Genomic DNA, 5,604 nt, shown 5'->3' with positions numbered 1-5,604 from the left:
GTAGTTTCAATGCGAAGAAACATATTTGATGACGCGGTGACGAAGGGAAAAGAAAGAAAATCGGAGCTGATAGGCGGGGAGGTTAACCAGAGTAACTGTCCGGTTGTCCGCTCTGGGGAAGGGCAAAGAGTAACAAAGTTGAGAAAAAAATGAGAACATATATGAACAGGATCTCTCCGCTCAAACACTGTACAAAGGCCTGCCCACAATTACTTTGGTCTGGCCACTGTAATTGAAGGTCACCTAAAGCGCCCGTCCGGTCATGCCTTTTTGTGTTCTCGACTAAAAAAGTAGCCCTGGATTACTTTCGTAGGAAATGAAACAACAATTACAATCCTTCATGCTCTCTCAACGTTGCAGTGAGCGGCCTCCTAAATGTGCTGGTGACGCGATGACGCCATCGCCAACCGACCTTTAGGTAAGTTATATTCGCCTGAGACTTTCTCCACTAACGAGTCACTGCTTTGATCGCCATCTGTTGTGAGGACTGCATAGCGTCGCACTTCAGAATCGTCTGTCCGATATTTCTCTTCCGTTTAACTTCTTTCTCTTTGGAACCTCAATGGTCTCTCTCTTCCCCCGCTCTTATCTTTTTACCCAACAAATGAAGCAATGAGATACATTGAAAATAGTGATTTGTCATTCTAGTTTTAGGTGCCGTTATGTTCAGGACCGGCAAGAAAAGCCTTTTGGTCTTGTTAACGGGTAATTACGCGTGTTGCGAAAGCGCTTTCTTCGTCGTCGAAGGCAGCTATGTTCTATTAATGTGTTTGCAGTGTGCGCAAAACTAGAACGATTGGCTCAGTGAGGCCTCTGGTATTAAAACTTACGGAGAAATCATAGGCCTACAGCAGGTTTTACTTGAAGTTGCCGTTCCCTTTATTGATTCTGTGCTTCGCCCTTGACAGCTGAAATTGCAGAAGGAAGTGAGCACAGAATTATGAAAACCTAACCTAGTAATAATAAGATCCAAATATTCTTTCTTTCTTTTTACTTTTCGCACACGTCAAGACCGCCAATACCGAAGTGACTCATAATTCGAAGTTTATCGATCAAGCTTATAAGTCCAGTGTTTGTATGAGAGTTCTGTGCAAATTGATTTTATTCGCGCTTGGTTCTCCAGTAAGCATGTCCAGGAAAACTGTCATAAGAAACATGAGCTCCTTTTCTTTTAGCGCAGTTTCTCGTTATTTCAAGAAGATACTGAAACGTCGCAGTTGAAGTACGAAAGCAGTTGAAGTACAACCTACGAAATTATAGGTATGACAGGCAAAACGGGGCACTATCCCATTTATATTCGTCTATCCCCGAAATCCCTACGTTCTTGTCGTTTCGCCCAGCAAGCATAAACACGGAACTTCGCAGCGAGTACACTCGTAGTGTTCTTTTTTATTATTAAAATCGCGGTATTTCGCGCCTGTCAAGACTCATATTAAAGCGCACGCCACCGTAAGCCCGATACTGCGTTGATAGAAAACCTTTTCGCAATCCGGCCAGCGCATGGGCGCCTTTCAAGTTTGCTTGCTTTTCAGCGGGTCGGCATTAGATGGGACAAGTTTCCAATTTGCTCCCGCCGTCAATATTCTCGGCGCCGCGCGCACTCTGCTCGGGGCGTTTCACGAAGAGAAGCAAGCAAAGCATGTGCGAGTAATTAGTCTCACGCTTTGATGCGCATGGTTAACGTTCGTGAGCCTGCGGGCGTTCTCTCGTACGAGTATGCAGCGACACTTCGCCAAAGTGCGATAACGGGTAACTAGAGGGAACGTACAAAATACGAAGGGGAAAGAAAAAAACGGCGAGATACTTCGCACGCCCTGCGAAAGAACACCAGCGTTAAGTCCTAGACGTACATATTTAATCAGGCTACAACTCTGCATCCCTATCTCTGTTTGACTCCGTGGCGGCCGTTCGGAAAGGCGGGAGGGACTAGCGTTGCCATTTCCCGATATTTCTGTGCATGCGTCACACTCTGCGATTTGCGTGCGTCAAGTGTTTCCGGAGCATAGGTTGGCACACCCATTCGCAGGTGCACTGACTCGTACTAGCTCGCTCACTTCGCAGGCATGAGCTTTAGTGAGTGACGAAGGGTGGGAGTGGGACATAGTTCGGATCATGGGACATTCTACCACAGGCGATAAAACGAACCCATGGTTCACACAGTACCGTCGAAGGTTAAGGAATAAGAAGAAGAGGTTGTACACAAATGCGGAGCGCACACACTCGCCCAAAGCTTGGGGCAAGTATAACCGACTTTTGAAACTTCCAAGTGAGGCTGTAAGTGAGGCTAAAGCTAAATACCATTCTCACGATTTACCCTCCATCCCAAAGTCCAACTCCCAAGAGCTTTGGCAGGCAATATCACCTGATCGCGATTCTCATCATATTTCGTTAGATGGTAAGAATGGAGTCCCGCGTATTGATAGTGAACGTCTCTTTAACGCGTTTTTTTTTTCATCCATATTCACAAATTAAAACCTTTCACTTATTCATGAAGCCACTTATTTCGACTGCCAGCACATGGAAATCATCAATATAACTGAGTGTAGTATTGTATGACTCATTATTAACCTTAAAATATCTAGCTCTTCAATCGTCGATAATATTAACTATAAAGTTTAAATAGTACAACTTGGATATCTAAAAAAATTGTGTACCATATATTCCGCCAGTCGTTATCATCAGGCCAACTCCCCTCTTACTGGAAAATTGCTAAAGTGCTACCTGTGTACAAAAGTGGCAGCAAGAATTCCCCTGAAAAGTACCGTCAAATTTCATTACCTAGCATATGCTGCAAAATGCTCGAGCACATTCTGTCATCTCATATATATGAACATCTTGAACCAAATATTTTTTTTTCTAACCAAACCAGCAAGGCTTCAGGAAAATTTATCATGCGAGGCGCATTTACTAGTGTTAACTACTGACGTAAATTCTCACACGGACCATAACCTTCAAACAGATTGGATCTTGCTCAACTTTTCTAAGGTTTTCAACCGTGTAGCTCATTGACGTTTAGTTTTCAAGTTAACTGCTCTCGAATTAGGCTGTTTAGCGCTATCTTTGATCCGTAACTTCCTAACTAATCGTCAGAAGAGGGGAACCGAGGGGCTCGATTTTATTAATCATGATCACATATAACCAACAGACAATGAAGTCAAGGAAAGCACCGGGGAAATTGAATGAAGTTTAAATTGGAATGTAGAAAATACGGAATAAAAGGGAAATGAAACTTGTACAACTCTCTTGCAGAGATGCCCTCCTTACTCAATATCCCTCATGGGGCCTGTAAGGTGCCTTGAAATAAATAAATAAATAAATAAATAAATAAATAAATAAATAAATAAATAAATAAATAAATAAATAAATAAAACATGAACAGGAATGAGTGCCGGTTGACGTGAGTACGAATGAAAGTCAGTGACGTAGATGTTGAGGGGACGTGAGTGACTTGGTGAGTGTGAATCTCAAAAAATTTAGTAATATGGAAATACAGCCTTTGCAGAACCCTTGTACACAACGTAACAAATTCACGTAAGATATAGATTAACATATTGAATTTGTCCGTTTTGAATTATCTAATAGATGTCGTTTACAGAACCACGATATGTATTCTTGATGCAGAGCTATTAATTTGTAAACTTCGTACTTCTGTATTTTTCTTCATCTTCCGAATTTTTGAACATTTGTTTAACAAAATTCAGGATCTAAATCAAAATTTCGCTTCCAACAGTCACTATAATTTACCTTTATCTTTCAAACGCAACAAATTTCGTTAAAATCGGTTCGGGAGTTATCTCAGAAAATCGTTTCTGCCTTTTACATGTATTTGAATAGGCCGCGTCCGAGTTGGGCCCGAACTTCTTCTTAAGAACACTATTATGTAAGTAATCCTGCTGCCACCGCCTCCGCCGCCGTGAATGCGAGTCCTGCGCTATACCGCTTGTCCGAACTGCACACTATGTGTATATGCAGCTGGCGCTTGGGCTGTGCGGGATGAATCCTCAGCAAAGCGCAGACTTTACTCTCATTTCGATTCGTTTCTTTAGAATATCTTGCATCACAGCAGCGCGGAATTATAGGAGAAAATGAGTCGCCGACATCGACCAAGATATCAACATCTTTACAAACATCCTATCTTGTACTTTAAAAACGAAAAAAGAAAAAAAAACAAAGCATTGGGGTTATGGCTGTATACCACCGAAGTAGCGAAGAAGATTCTAGCTTTGGAAAGCTTGCACGCAGCATCAGCCGTCCGTAAAGAACGAGCTCCGGCTCGTGCAGGCCAATCCGGCTTAGGCCCCCATCCCCATCTTCGTTTCTGCCAGGAGCAAACCGGGCTCCGAGAAGATCGCCTCTTCTATAGCGCTGCAAATCCGCAACAACCCCAACTTGCACGTCACAAAGTTGTCCGTTTTACAACGACGTTGGGAGGTCATGGCTAAACAGGGCGTTTTGAAAGATCGTGTGGACGTGTTCTCTTAGGCAAAGTTTTTTTTTTCTTCCCCTTAGCACTTGCATTACTTCGTACATAAAACGTGTGTGCTGTAGCGCATGTTAGTCGAATAAAGGACTGTGTATTGAAGCATACCTGCCAACTCTCCCGAATTACCCGTAAAGTTTACGAATTTGGACGCGTTTTACGATTTTACGAATATGGCGTCAAGTATTAAGAAACAAATCCTGTTGGCGTAAACCTTTAGCTCGTCCGTCTCCAAATCCCTTCCATTGGCAATCTTCTGGTGGTGAAAGAACGTAACAGGCTTTTTACTTCCAGCAATATTATACAGACAGTTTTCTCAAGCTTGTGAAATCGGCAACATCTAAGTCACTGAAAAAGTCGGTTTAATGTAAACATGTGTTGCTTGTCAGTATTTGCTGTTCCGAGCATGTTGCTGCTTGTGTGTCAAATATAAATTTAAATCATAAATAATAAAGAGCGCATGTAATTATAAAAAGGCGTGTGTTCAGGACAAGGCTCAGAAAAAAAATGCGTGCTATCTCCCCGCTTTCCCTTCCCCCTCGGTGCTGTGTCCGCGAAGTTTTATTAATGTAAAATTTCGCAGGTTGGCAGGTATGTTTTAAGCGTTATGCTAAGTAATGACGACGTAAAATCGCAATGCCTGCGACAAGCACGTGCGCCAATGCAACGCTTGCGGCCGGTAGTATAATGAGTTTTATGTCAAGCTGCATGGAGTGGTGGTCGATTGCACTTCTGCAGTGATGAATACGTTTTTGCTAAGTTTGACACGTCAGAAGATGGTGTAATATGAAAGACAAGTGGCGGTATCGCCTACAAATTCCCGCAGCAGTCTCTCATGACGTCATAGGTTGTGGTAACGACTACTTGATGGAAGATGATTAACTTTTTACAGCGAAGCTGTATATATGGCTAGTTTCCAGCGAACCAATGTCCGTAGACCAAGAACTTTGGGCCGATCCTCAAGCTTGTGAAATACCGGGCCGACCCGCGGCGGATGTGAAGCAGGCTTCAAGCACTCCACCAACTTGCAAAAATAAGTTTCAAATCTTGGGTCCAAACACAACGCGTACCAGATATTAAGCTGATTAGAACAGATACTACACTTTTACGTATACGTCAGGCAT

The 5,604-nt window shown here is 42.9% G+C and overlaps 1 pseudogene; it reads right to left on the bottom strand.

Annotated features, from left to right (window-relative positions):
* Positions 1–5,422: 5,422 nt before the first annotated feature.
* LOC142576927 (U2 spliceosomal RNA) lies at positions 5,423–5,604 on the bottom strand (annotated as a pseudogene).

This window comes from Dermacentor variabilis, chromosome 3 (genome assembly GCF_050947875.1).
Source record: "Dermacentor variabilis isolate Ectoservices chromosome 3, ASM5094787v1, whole genome shotgun sequence".
NCBI classification, from domain to species: Eukaryota; Metazoa; Arthropoda; class Arachnida; order Ixodida; family Ixodidae; genus Dermacentor; species Dermacentor variabilis.
This window is presented reverse-complemented; position numbering and strand designations above follow the sequence as displayed.